Source organism: Coenobita brevimanus, chromosome 19 (genome assembly GCF_032717465.1).
Source record: "Coenobita brevimanus isolate Jiangsu-jjx chromosome 19, ASM3271746v2, whole genome shotgun sequence".
Taxonomy (NCBI): Eukaryota; Metazoa; Arthropoda; class Malacostraca; order Decapoda; family Coenobitidae; genus Coenobita; species Coenobita brevimanus.
In genome coordinates this window covers 18,687,798-18,703,250 of record NC_136972.1, presented here as the reverse complement: position 1 = coordinate 18,703,250, position 15,453 = coordinate 18,687,798, and the positions used below count along the sequence as shown (strand labels likewise).

General features: G+C 43.4%; 1 pseudogene; it reads left to right on the top strand.

Moving 5' to 3' along the window:
• Positions 1 to 385: 385 nt before the first annotated feature.
• LOC145391704 (uncharacterized protein F21D5.5 pseudogene) overlaps positions 386 to 15,453 on the top strand; it is a 22,076-nt pseudogene continuing 7,008 nt past the window's right edge.

Below are 15,453 nucleotides of genomic sequence, written 5' to 3'. Positions count from 1 at the left end.
AGGGTTTGCATATGTAGCATTTCCTTGAGGGTCACAACATTGCCATTATTGAATCTCCTACACACCCCAAAGGCTCTCATATCACTCAAAATGGAACCTTTTCCCACACATAACCCCACTTAGTGTAATACTAATCTGCCCTAACTACTCATTCAAGGAAGTAGGAAAATGTTTACAGAGAGATCGACATACTTTCGATCGTCTGACAATGCAAAATAACTGCATTCCACAGCAAAACGAACCGCGGCTCACGAGTGACGACGCACCAGCAGGACGAAGTGTTACTACGTGCAACACAGGAATCCTCACTAACAAAATTTGCAGTGGCACTCCGGGAGAGACTTGGACTAGAAAGTATCTCTCTCTACAGTCCGTCGGCGGTTACATGAGGCGGGAATGCATCATAGGGTTCCCTGTTCCCCCGAAAAAGGAGATCCTCACAGAAGCGCATCTTGCTGCCAGGCTGGAATTTGCCCACCAATATGAGAACCAAAGGCTAGACTTCTGGTCACGGGTTTTCTCTGACGAGAAAACTCCCCGATCGTCCGATCATGGTAGGGCTCATGTGTGGAGGAGAAATAATACCTGGTAAGATGTTTAATATATTGATGTTTGACCTAAAAGCACTGCCGCAACCAGTGTTTCATATAGCTTTAGAGAGAGAGAGAAAAAAAAAATGATGGAGTAAATCTCGGCAATCGACATCCCTGCTGGGAAGTTAAAAAACATCACACTCCTGTTTTCATTATTGCCCACAAAAGCAACTTCTCCCGAGTCACGTTTAATGGTTATTCTTTTTTGGTATTAAAAGTAGGTCATCTAACGTAAGACAGGCTGAATTTTCACGCAATTTAATCAAAATTACAATAAAATGATAACTTTGCAGTGGATCAGTAAGGAGTCGGTATGGTTACACAGGCGCCTGCAGACGAATGAAGAGAGATCCCTCACTGGGTTTAAACACGTATAGGTTCACACTGTTTTCTTTTCATTAACCTTCATAATTTTTCTTTTTTAGACTGATCCTATATCTGCGCAATCTTTACGAGAGGGTGAAAATGTTTGTAATTGGTATGTGGAAGGATCAAGTGAATCTGTATTTCTTTCCCAGGAAGAGTGGTGGGTATGTCGATCGCTGAAACTTGCACTAGCTAGAAAAAAAAAGAAAAAAAGGCTGTATTACTGTAATACATACACCATAATATCGTAAATCACCTAGGATTAGGCCTATGAACTCGGTGATTTACTGTGAAATAGGCTCACAAAATCACATCAGCAACAAATGTGAATGGTTTGTCAAATTAAAAAAATCACTTTATATTAATATACTTCTTTATTATTTAACAGAAACGATAATTTTATTGACCAGTGAATCGGTTATCCAGAACATTTGGGAAGGATAAATGAGTCTTTAACCCGCGGCGTCCTGTCGACGTTCTTTAACGTCCACACGTTTTGTCACTGCCAATCCCGTTGACGTACATAAATGCGAAAAAATTGCAAGGTCCCTAATTTGCACAATTTTCAATTTTCGCGGGTCATTTTTGGTACGTAAACACGTGACACCTTCCTCAACCAGTTGCCAGGCAGGGACAATGCCTTACCCAGCATGACCTCCTCCCCCCCCCTGCATGCCATTGTCTCAGCAATTCACCTGTTATCAGTGACCTGGCCAGTATGGCCATGTCATGCCATGGTACGAAATTCAGGGCCAGAGTGATTCCCTAGTCAATGACAATGTGGAGGACAAACTTTACATAGCATTAGAGGAAGAAACAGAAATGATGATCAGGTAATGTGACAAAGAAAGGTCAGGTATTAGTGAGTGAAACAATGCTTATAATGCCTATATTACTGCTTAAAAACCAATATACTCTTGTACTACATATAAATTCGTACCAAGTAAATAAATAAATACCGTTTATGAGTGGTGTGAAATAGTTATCCTCCCATAGAACTCGTTTTCTTTGGTGCCAGCCTGATAGAAAACCCAGTAAGGTAAGGTATTTTAAACCTCAGGTGAGCGATTTCTCTATGAATTTTCAATGTTTCTCACCAAAAGCAAAGGTTTGAACCAAAAAAAAAAAAATTTCCTAAAATGGTTGGGATTGGGGGGAGTCAGTGGTGGAAAAGTGGTCGGGATGGGACGGGTTAAAATGTAGTATAGCATATACCACCCATAGTCTGTAAGGTGAAATTGTGCAAGAATATATAAAAAACACTACTTCCACCTGTTCACTAGACTAGATAACTGTTATTCCTCCTATAACTACAATATATATATTTTTTTTTTATATTTAAGCATTTTCCAAACAAAGTAGGGTAGCTTTCAACTAAAGGAGGAAACCAGAACCAAAACTAACTCCTATAACGTAATATTCTTTTTTTTTTTTTTTTTTTTTAGCTATAATCGAGTGCCCAAACACCTACGAGACCAGAAGTGGACATAAAGTGTGCAATGTATGGGGCTGGATATCTATCCATGGACTGGGAAATATAACAAGAGTAGAGAGACGGTTCACAGCTTAGAAGTATTTGGAAATTCTTAAGAAATTTTTCCTATACTTTCCCTGCAAGAGCGACATCCCTTCCCATCAGGTCCCATCATATTCGTTCATGATCGGTGCCCATTTCACATGGCACGTGCAGTCCAGGAGTGGTTTGCAACACAGTAAAATTTTCAGCTCTTGGACTGGCCTACCAAGGGTTGCGACTGCAACCCAACTGAAAGTATCTGGGTGATTATGGTTAATACATGGGAGCCAGAAAGAGAGGACAGCCGAGCAGTTGATGAAACATATAAGGCGAGAATGGGAATCTCTGTGGGAAAAGCCGCACATTGTGAGAAGTGTCGTCTCCAGCGTGCCTGATAGACTCTGTGATGTTATTGTGCAGGAGGGAGGATGGACCCATTATTAAACACATCAATAAACTATCTATGATCTACAGTCTCAATTTTCCTTTTTCATATTATATTATTGCGGATTACCTAATGCTCCTAATACCGTATGTTGAGAGAGTCAAGTAATACTGTTAATGTGAGCCTAGTAGCTCAGTCAGTAGAGTGCTAACTCGCTGTCCATAAGGTCGGGAGTTAGGGCCCATGACGTGCTACATGGCCTTCAATGCCTACGCAATTATATATATATATATATATATATATATATATATATATATATATATGTATATATATATATCATCTTACCAGCCGTTTGTGTGTTCACTGCAGGACCGGCTTATCCCGACCGAAGTGGGGACGATACAGCCAATGTATCTCTACCAAGTGGCTTAGGCTGTCTAGTTGAGATTGTGTGTAGGGTAAGAAGTGCTTGTAAGTGTAATTGTAGTGTTGGAGTGGCTTTGGATATGTGTCTAGTTTGTGAACCAAGTGTAATCGGCTCGCACAAGCCGACTGGGTGCAAGCATACGTTATAGTATGCGACACTGGTTCAACCACAGCACCCCTTGTGTTCGCCAATGCAGTACATGGCCTGAAGAACGCTCCCAAAGTTTATTACCCTGGCGGGGCGCGAACCCTCGTTCTTCAGTGTACAAAAACGCACACTTTACCACAGATGCTCTCTCTCTCTCTCTCTCTCTCTCTCTCTCTCTCTCTCTCTCTCGCTATATATATATATATATATATATATATATATATATATATATATATATCCCATTGGATCCCCGGGGTGCTGGGCGAGGCATGGCACTGGGTGGGTACTGAGTGTACCGTCCTCCGCCTATCGGTTCACAGTCGCGAAGCTCACAGGTCCCTACCCGGGGGTTCCCTACTTTATAAAGACCCTAAAAATCCCAGTTCTGTCCAATATTCCGGACACCGGGCTCCAATGGGATATATATATATATATATATATATATATATATATATATATATATATATATATATATATATATATACTGAAGACAAAAGTAGCTCTATTCCGTATACCTTGGCCGTGAAATATGAATACTGTGGGTATCTTATTTGATTGGGATTCAAATGTTAATGATAAATTTCTTTCTCATCTAGTGGGCGGCAAAACCTACGGGTATGGCTATTCTGGCTAAATCATGACCATTTTATTAATGTTAGCGATAATCTCACGTTATCGATCTGTCAACCATTTCTGATGTTGCTTACCACTACACACGACAATGCCATTGGTTTCAGTTGTCTGGTGTTATAATGTAATATTCTAACCAAGTCTGTTAACATTGTACTGAATTGAGTGTGTACAAATACCTGATTATAGTTTTATAGCTTGATTTTTACTAGATTCATGACATAGCATACTCAATATAAATGGCTTGCTGTAATCAAATTGTCTGAGCACAATAACGCAGTATGGTGGTGTAACGGGTTAGAGATGAAAATGAGATACATGGAGGGAAGCGTAGTCTGGTAGATACTGTAAGAGCTGAACAAGGAGTGCTGAAGTGGTCTGATAATGTGGAATTCATGGATAGTAGGACTGGTGAAATGGAAATAAGAATCACAGGTGGAGGGCGCAACAGAGAGGAGAACGAAGAGATGGAAGAATACTGGGAGACAGACTTAGTGTGGCTGGGAGACAGGCTTTGTGTGGCGGAAGTTTTTCAGATATTATGAATTTGACGACACTAGCCCAGAAGGACTAGGCCGATACGGCAATGCTTTCTTAAGATCCTCCAATATATTACCATCATGCCGGGAATCGAACCCGGGACTCTCAGATGAGAGTCAGGCAGCAATCCACTGCACGACCAGGTAAAAGTTATCCCACATTATCACGATCTTCTTTCTTCTCTCTTAAGAACACCGTTTTACTTTTTCCCAATGTGGAACAGTTTCATTAGCGACTTCACTTCCTTGTCTTACCTAAATATCATTCCAGGCATTGTTGCTTCATCATTATTTCCATATATTTATAGTGATATATACAGTCTATATATATATATATATATATATATATATATATATATAGAGAGAGAGAGAGAGAGAGAGAGAGAGAGAGAGAGAGAGAAAGAGAGAGAGAGGTACAGATAATATATAGAGATATAGATATAATGTAGATATATATAGATATGTAGATTGATAGGCAGATAGATAGATAGATAGAATGAATATATTCATCCTCCATTATAAGTTGCGCTAGACAAGTCTTATTTTGGCCCGCATGTCATTCAGTAAAGCAAGGCCTGCTTCGGACCAACAGCACCCCGGAACATCCACTACGAAGCATCCAGCTTCATGATTGGTCCCAGCACCATCACTTTAAATTAAACTCGAATTACAGGCATAAGTTCAATTACATTACATCTTTTATATAATATAAGCACTACACAGATTACAGCAATGTAGTTGTCAGTACCTGACCACTATGCCGTGGTTCCTCCAACTCATTCGCGTCTTAATATGATGATGTAAACAAACACAGTGGTGCCACATCTACCAAGATGCCACAAGTCAGTGTAATACTTAGAAGTGAAGCCGACTGTACATTCCAGCTCTATCTGACATTCCTGTATCAATCTCATAACTCTGAGGGCATTTTCACATTGTCTGGTTACTTGTTGTGACTGTTGCTAATCATGGCGCCGGATGTATCATGGCTCCCTACCATGAAGACAGGGGGTCACACATAGTGCCTTGCTTACTCTACTGTAGTTCTGTGTGTACCCAGCAACAGGAAATGAATCGCAGGAGCGTCTGAAAGCCCTTTATATCCTGTATATTTATGGAAATAGAAAAGGCGACAGTGCAGAGTCCACAGAACAAACTTAATAAACAAAGAGACACTGAGAGTATTTGCAACACTCTGAAGAACTAAGAAGTATTGACATGATATTTTAAAAACTACTTTCTAATCGTCTGGGCTCTTGTCCCATAATACTGGCTTCTGGCCAACGAGAGATATTAGATAATCTGCCCATTTCACCGATTGCCATACTGATGTAAAATACCGTCACTTCAGTGCAGTTTTCACACGCTTACCAACAAGGTCAAGTGCGAGACTGAGTAGCTGCTATGCAAAGACACTGCCATGAAGTGTGAAGACAGGCATGAACAAGTTCAGTCGACTTGGTCTGTTAGTTCCGTGGCTAATCACAGGACCAGACAAACCCAGTAGGGCACCATACGTGCATCCGGCGCCATGACAACAGATTCACGATGACCGTGCTGTGTTAAAGCCTACATTATGAATCTTCAGTCGACTGCAGTCTGCAGCGCTGTGCCGAGAATGGCTGTGGCAAAAATTTGGATAGCGTTTAGCGAATTATGGCTGCTACTACTTGTCAGTCAGTACAGCCTAAACAGATGCCTGGAAAGTCTGACAGGCTAAGCTTAATCTTACCACCATGGAAAAGACTCCTCATGTGAAATAAAAGTTAGATCTTCCTTGGGGGAGTCTGGGAGCCTTGTTAATGATGATTTTATGGAGTTTTCCATCAGCAAGCACCGGGATAGGTCCCTCGGTGTCATGCAGGTGATGACTGGCAGTATAAAAAGTCTATGCACAAAGGCCCGCTTCGTAAATCTTAAACCGCCACATTGACTGTGTTGCACTGGAAGAGGTGCGACAAAATACCGAATCGGCGGCCATTTACCGAATCGGCACAATTAATTGGAAAACATCATTTTTATGATCACAGAGGTTCATACACACCTAATTATCGGCAATCCCGTCAGAATTTTACTTCAGTTAACTATTAATTAAAAAATAAGGTTTTAGAGTGCAACCGTGCTAAAGTTAGAGGAAGTGTTTCACCTTCAGATCGTCAACTCGCCTTGACAGACTTCTGTTTTGCAAAACTATTGATTAAAAATGCAAATTTATGTATTTGCTTGCATATTTTAATATTCATGCATTCATTCATCATCCAATCCTACGTTGCCACATGAGAAGCGTAGCAGCCTGGGTCTAGGCAAGTTGGTCCTGACATTTAAGATGAGAGCGACCAGCCTCACTCATCCCTGAGTGGCATTACGTGAGCAATAAACCCCAACCACCTTCACCGGCTGTCTGATTGGAGTGCCGTAATTACACACTAAACCGCCAGGCGCCAAAATTTGGTGATATGGTTACAACCCAGCGTAGTAAATGGTTTCCTGGTGTACAGGAAACCATCTGGCTTGCCACTCAGTGTAGAGTCACTCACTGGCAGAAGGAAGAGGATGGAATGAAGGAAAGAAAGACAGAAGAGAGAGTGTAAAGACACCCATAGGCAGAAGGACGAGGAAAGAATGAAGGAAAGTTGACACATTTATCAATATGTAGTTAATTATCCGTATTAATTATCCAATGCAGAATTTTTAAACTTTCCTGGGAGAGATTTGGGCTATATTTAGAGCAGTTGTGCAATCTGTGGGCTATTTTTTGGTGTCTGGAATATATTCTGGCATTTAACCCGCCCCGTCCCGTCGACGTATGGGTACGTTGCAACGATTTGCATTTGCCAGTCCCAGCGACGTACCAGTACGTCGTGCAATTGCAATGTGCATAATTTCGACAATTTTCAAATTTCGTGCTTGATTTGCAGTACGTACCCTCGCCTGACCTTCCCCTACCTGCCACCAGGCAGGGACACTCGGCGACCCCGCGCGACCTGCGCTATAGTAGCCGCAGCGAGAAATGAACGCTGTGGTGGGGCAGGCGGGATGACCTGGGATTCCCCCACTGTTGCCATATCCACATGTCACCGACCATAGAGGTAGGATGTCACCGACCATCGGCCACCGCTGCAGCCCCGCTCCATGATCCTTACCCTGTGTCTCTGGCTTTCTCTTTCTCTCTCGGTTTCTATATAAACTGGTGTATTTCCGAAACTAATTATGAAATTATTATGACTTTTGTTCCACACCACCACTGAGGTAAAAATCAAGGAGAGTTTTCTGTATAAAGGTTTCCCCCCCCTTGTCTGAGGGCAGGTCAGTTCTGGCGAGTGTATAATTATAGGTCAGGCGGAGGTATCGGCAAGGCCGCACTCCCCAGCTCATATGCCACATTTAGGAGGGGGGGGAAACCTTTATACAGAAAACTCTCCTTGATTTTTACCTCAGTGGTGGTGTGGAACAAAAGTCATAATAATTTCATAATTAGTTTCGGAAATACACCAGTTTATATAGAAACCGAGAGAGAAAGAGAAAGCCAGAGACACAGGGTAAGGATCATGGAGCGGGGCTGCAGCGGTGGCCGATGGTCGGTGACATCCTACCTCTATGGTCGGTGACATGTGGATATGGCAACAGTGGGGGAATCCCAGGTCATCCCGCCTGCCCCACCACAGCGTTCATTTCTCGCTGCGGCTACTATAGCCCGCCACTCGTCCACTCACCTGGTAGCCACGGTCCTGCTCAGACATGGCTAAGAGAGGTCTCTCAGACAGCGAGATTCAAGTCGCCCTGGACACCTTTACCGGTGACAGTGATTCCCCACTGGACGACGAGGAGATGGACAAAGATTATGTGCAGCCAGAGGAGGAAGAAACCACCAGCAGTGATGAGGAAGTTCCGTCACACAGGAAGCGGCAGTACATGACTTACCGTGCTGCTAGAGAGGGGCAGGAGGCAAAGAAGGCACGTGGTATATCCTATCCCTATCCCCAGCGTGATTTGGAAGCAGAATTCGAGGTCGAGGACGAGGACGAGGACGGAGCCGTGGGACGTGCTGCCATGTGGTATGGACGGGAGGTCATTACACATCGTGGCCCAGAGCGCACACCACGTCGTATGAGCAGGTATGGGCCTAGCATTCTGTTTGGGGAGCTAGGAAGTCAAGTGGAGGGAGTGGGGAGTGAAACGGAAAGTCCAGGGATTAGGGAAAGTGAGAGTGACGTGAGTGAGTCATTGCTCTCCCTACGTAGTGTGAGGCGGCAGAGTGGATCACGTGGGCCAGTGCAGGTGCGTTCCTTATCACATGGGGTTGTGAGGGAGGGGGAAGGTGGGGAGGAACCACTCCAAAGCACATCTTATGCTCCCCAATATCCCCTAACACGTGGTCGAGCTTGGTTGCGTGAGAGAGCACGTGGTGTGGTAATGGAGGGGGAAGGTGGGGAGGAACCACTCCCCAGCACGTCTTCTGCTCCCCAATATTCTACTATTTCATCCCCACAGCCCCCTAATGTTCCTCAAGGCCGTAAGGGTAAGGGAAAGGGAAAGGGTAAAGGCAGAGGGAAGAGGAGTGACAGTGGGGAAGCCCTCCGTACTCCTTCTCCCCCACCTCCCCAACCAGGATCTCCTCCCCACCCAGATGAAGGCGGTGATGGGGCTGATGGGGACGAGGGATTTGTGTCGTGGGATTGGGAGGATGGGAGTGATTTTTCTCCCCTCATTCACCCCTTCACTGAGCAAGGGCGATCTGGCTGCATTGCACCAGGTATTCACAGTAATAATTCCACCAGGTTGGATTTTTTCCACCTGTTTTTCAGTGAGGCATTCGTTGATCAGATCGTTTATCAAACAAACCTGTTTGCAAGCGCCCAGCGCCTAGAAAGTGAAAGATTGGGAACAAGGAGTAGGCATTCTATGATCTATGATTACCCTGTCTCCCTTCCAGAAATGTTCTTATTTTTTGCCCTGGTCCTTTTGATGGGTATTATAAGAAAGAATAGAATTCCTGCTTACTGGACTAGGGACCCTGTTATGTTTACCCCCATATTTGGTCAAGTGATGAGCCGTAATCGGTTTCAACAAATTCTAAGTCGCCTCCATTTTTATGATGCTCATGACCCTGCAAATGCAAACAACACTAACAAAATGAGGCGAATTCGGTTGGTCTTTGATCACCTCAGGCAAACCTTTCGTTCCTCATTCTATCCCTATAGAGATCTCGTCATAGACGAGAGTCTCGTGTTGTGGAGAGGCAATATTTCATTCAGACAGTATATACCCAGCAAAAGGCACCGTTTTGGGTTCAAGATCTTTGTTATGTGTGACTGTAGGACTGGATACGTGCAAGACATAGTCTTGTACACCGGTGCACAGACAGATATAATAGAAGATCCAAGTATTGGACTGTCGGGAGCAGCGGAAAAGACGATGATACAAGACTACCTTCATCGCGGTCACGTTCTCTACCTCGACAACTGGTACACTAGCCCTCTTCTCGCTCGTTATCTTCACACACATGAAACGGGAGTCTGTGGAACCGTAAAGGTGAACCGGCGTCACATGGCCAAGGTAGGGCGGAAACTTGCAAGGAGTGAGGTTGTCTTCTTCAAAGCCAACAACATCCTTGCAACAATGTAGAACCACAACAGAGAAGTCCACGGTTCACCGCCCCTTGATGCACCGTACTGATTCTGTAGCTTACCGTAGTGAGAGCAGGCGTCGTGTTTGGAAACCTGAGTGTGTTATGGATTACAATATAAACATGCGCCTCGTGGACCAGTCAGACTCCATGATATCGACGGTAGAGTGTGCCAGGACAACGATGAAGTGGTATAAAAAACTGTTCTTTCACTTACTAGATATCACTGCTCTGAATTGCCACCACCTTCACGCCATGACCACAGGAGTTCAGGAAACATTTGAAGGGTTTGTGAGGGAGCTCACAAGAGGAATCTTTGCAAAGTATGCTGTTGAAAGGCCCCAACATCGCACCCGCACTGCCCCTATTGCCCAAATTCCCCAGAGAATATCCGGCCGCAATTTCCCCACTCCTATCCCTCCCCAGCCCAACAGACCTAGGCCCCAACGCAGGTGTCACGTGTGCAGTAATTCCCAGGTGAGACTCACGACACAGAGGAAGGACACCCGCTATAAGTGCGTGCAGTGTGACGTGGGTCTCTGTATTCACCCATGTTTTAGTGAATATCACACGTTGATGCAATTTTAGCATGGTGTGAATGCGAAAGGACGCTGAAATTATGAGGTAATGCGACAGACAGACGCTCAGTGAAATTATCAGTCATGTGGATCTCCAAATATTAGTATAAAGTGCCTACGGGTAGAACATAAGTGAAAACATTGTGTGTAAGTATATAAATCTGCCCTAAGTTGAAACTTACATAGAGAGGGTTGTATGATGCGGTATTCTGTCGCTCAGTGCAATAAATACGGCCCGTAATTATATATTTATTATTATGTGACATTCTTACGGGTATAATATAAGTTCAAATTATTGTATGTGATGATATATATTCTAAGTCAAATATTCATAGCGTGTGTATAAAGATAAGATTTCCTGACGCTCAGTTGAATGAATAAGGCACGTATTAGTCAAAATAAAAGTCAGCAAGTGATAAAGTGAATAATTAGTATATAAGTGTGTGAGTGAATTAGTATATAAGTGTGTGAGTATTATGTATGTCGAAACATTCCTTGCGAGGGTATTTTCAGGCGATATTCTCACGCTCACTTGAATAAATAATGGCAGTAAGTATGTACAGTGCATTATAGGGGTGTAAACGTGTGTAATGTAAGTGGGAAATTATAATGGAGTGAATAAATAAAGTAGATGATGAAACACGAGTGTTTGAGATCGTGGTTGCTACGTGAATATGCGCTAGCATATCGCTAAATGCCCTCGTAATGAATGAAAATAATTGAAAACCTTTACAGTGGTGGAGGAAAGGTTCTATGTAAAGGGGAAAATAATTGGAAAGTGATAAAACAATTTGGTATGTTGAAATACGAGTCATAGCGATGCGCCACTAAGCTGATGTGCGCTCTACTTATGCTGCATGTCATCATAATGAATGAAAACATCTGAAAACACTTACAAACAGTTGTAATTGGTAAACTGTCATTGAAACAGAAGTATACAAGTAGAAAAAATGATAGGTTGACTCATACCAGAAACTTAGCATATAGCATGTTACGACTTGGACCAAACTCGCTATGCTCGCGCGATGGTACAATGCTTATTTTTCATATATATGTGTCTGAAATCCATTATATTGTTACTGTTATTGTTTATTAGTTCAAATTCAATAAATATAGAGGTGTTGTGTGTTGTTTCTCCCATTATTCCTTACCATAGAAAACGTAAACGCATATCCAGCCCATTACAGAATACGATACCTGCCGGGGGGAACCGCACCTGTACGGACCACTTATAGACCGCAGGAACCACTTTCTTTGTGATTTTCCTTCGTTTCTCGACCTAAGCGGAAGTTTTAGCAAAAAAAAAATTTTTCCAAAAAGGCTCGGGACTGGGGGATGTCATAGGTGCAGAAAACCTCGGGACGTGACGGGTTAAGTAGATAATGTTCTTTGTACTATTTAGAGAGTTTATGTTGCTAAAACTGGGCTTACAGCAGGTAAAGAGAGCACACTTAGTTGTGGTTGTGAAACTGATACAGAAGAAATTCAAAATTTGTCCTTTGAAGCCTCCAGAGACTTGTCTCACGCGACATCTTACGTCCTCTCTCTCTCTCTCTCTCTCTCTCTCTCTCTCTCTCTCTCCGAAAATATATTACATGTTGATGCATCCATTAATATCTGTTGCAATTTATTTGATCGTAAGTAAATCACATTCCAATCAGTGCTGCACAATGTTTCCTGGTGGGTATCACCGTGGTAATGGCACTTTCATTTCGACATTTACGACTTAATGTCAGACATCTCGAACCAAGTCTGACAAGCATAGGAGGCCAGCACGACGCTGTATCTATCTATCTATCTATCTATCTATATATATATATATATATATATATATATCATCATCATCATCAGCCGTTGAGGTCCACTGCAGGACCGGCCTATCCCTACCGAAGCAGGGACGATACAGCCAATGTATCTTTACCAAGTGGCTTAGGCTGTCTGGTAGAGACTGTATGTAGGGTGAGAAGTGCTTGTGAGTGTGATTGTAGTGGCTTTGGATGTGTGTGTAGTCTGTGAACCAAGTGTAATCGGCCCGCCTTAAACCGATTGGGTGCAAGCATACTAGTATGCGACACTGGTACGACCACAGCACCCCTTGTGTCCGCCAAAGTAGCAAGTGGCTTGGTGAATGCTTCCCAAAATTTTTACAACTCTGGTGGGAGGCAAACCCGTGCTCACCAGCGTGCGACACGCACACTCTACCACTGTACCACAGAATCTCTCTCTCTCTCTCTCTCTCTCTCTCTCTCTCTCTCTCTATATATATATATATATATATATATATATATATAATCATCATCCAGACCTCCTTTTCCACCCCAGGGCAGGATGAGGAGTAGCAATGTCCAGACAGCCCAAATTTGCCCAATCCAATGGGCCACGCTTCCATTCACTCATCATTCAAACCCCCGGAATCCTGGCTCTATCAGATACGCCAAAAACAATCACCACGTTCTGTAGCATCACATACTCGTATCTGATAGAGTCAATGCAGATGCTGCCATGTTAAAAGGGGTGCCTAATCCCTGATCATGCACTTCTCACATAATTCATCCAGCCAGCTCGATCTCCTGTCAGTTCCCTAGCCTCACCAACTTCCAAACCTCTCTTCCTCACACACTCATCCACCATATCTCTCCACCTTCTCCTTGGCCTACCTCGCCTCCTCCCTCCTTCGAATTGACTCAGATATACCTTATTCACCACTCTATTGTTATCCATTCTCTCCACATGACCATACCATCTCAGTACATTCTCTTCAATTCTGGTGTCCACCGACTTCCTTACTCCGCATCTTTCACGAATCATTATTTCGTATCCTATCCACATACATTCCTCAGCAGTCCCATCTCCACTGTTCTTACTCTTGACTTTTCATTTTCATGCCCACACCATAGTCTCACATCCATATGTTAAAGTTGGCACTAACACTCCTTCATGTAAGCCTCGTGCAGCTGCAACACTCAAGCCTCTGTTTCTTATCAAGGCCTTCATTGCACCAGCTACTTTTCTTCCTTGTGTCACTCTCCTTTCAACTTCTTTTGCACATTTTCCTCTCTTTTCTGTCACTGTACCCAGGTATTTGAACTCTCTCACCGATTCCAGTCTCTCTCCATTCACTGTGACATCGCACTGGGAGTCATCTTCTCTCTCAGTGACCATCACTTTACTTTGTCTACATTTACTTTCAAGGCACGACGCTTACAGACATCAGCAAAACTCTGCACGAAACTACCAAGTTCTTGTCCGGTACTTGCAAGCAGTACTGCATCATCAGCATACAACAAATTTGAGATATTCCATCCATCACCATTCATTACCAGCGCCATCCCTCTCTCCATTACTCGTGTTTTTACTTCTCTCATCACCCCATCCATATATATATTGAACAAACCTGGGGACATCACACAACCTTGTCGTACGGCCATACTGATCGTGAACCATTCACGTAGATGCCCATTAGCCCTTACACAGGTTTCACTACCATCATAAAAACTCTTGACGGCACCTAGCAGCTTACCCTCTACACCGTACATGTGCAAAACTTTCCACACTCCTTCTCTGTCCACTTCGTCATAAGCTTTTTCCAGATCCATGAATGCCATAAACACCTTATGGTCCTTCTCACAAGCCTTCTCTACTATTTGTCTCACTGCAAGTATTTGGTCCACACATCCTCTGCCACTCCTAAAGCCACCCTGTTCATCACTCACTAGGATTTCTGATATCTCTCCTACTTTGTCTAGAATAATTCTTCCATATACGTTCTCTACCACACTCAGTAAACATGTGCCATAATAATTCTTGCACTCACTTCACTCACCTTTATTTTTATACAGGGGTACAATCACAGCCTTTTTCCACTTTGCAGGCACAGTTTCACTCGTCCGTGCCATGCACTTCATTCCACTCTCTCCACTACACTTAAGCATCCCTATATACACCTTATCAACCCCAGATGCTTTCCCATTTTTCAGCAGCCCCACAGCACTCTTCACCTGTGCGAGTGTCACGTCTCCTTGGACCGCATTCCGTCTCTGCACACCCCAGAACCAATCATGTTACAGCTGCTCTGCTTTCTCTTCCAATTCATCAGGCTTTCAAAATATTCTTTCCATCTGGTCCTTACTTCATCTCCATAGGTTAATAATCTGCCACCTGCATCCTTCACACCATCATATTTCTTTCCACTTTCACTTCTACATTTCTGCACCTCTTTCCAGAATAACTTTCTATTTTCAGAGTAGTTCGCATTCATTTTTCCTCTTAGATCCTCATTCACCTCCTTCTTTTTTCTCATAATTAGTCTCTTTACGTGCTTCTTGCTCTCAACATATTCATTTCTTATTTCAACTGAACTCGTTCTGTAACCACTTAAGCCAGTTCTTCCTCTTTTCCTCCACCGCTCTCTTAACCTCCTCATCACACCATGCAGTACCTTTCTCCTCTGTTGTTACTCTTGCTACACCACACACCGCTTTAGCGTTCCTAACTAAGCAATCCCTATATGCATTCCACAGGCTGCCCAGAGCCATTTCATTCCAATTCAGCAATTCTAACTCCCCGTCTACTTTGGTCCTGTAATCATCTGCCATTTCTTTGATCCTCAGCTTCTCAACTTTCAGTCTTTCTCCCTGACTGCTCCT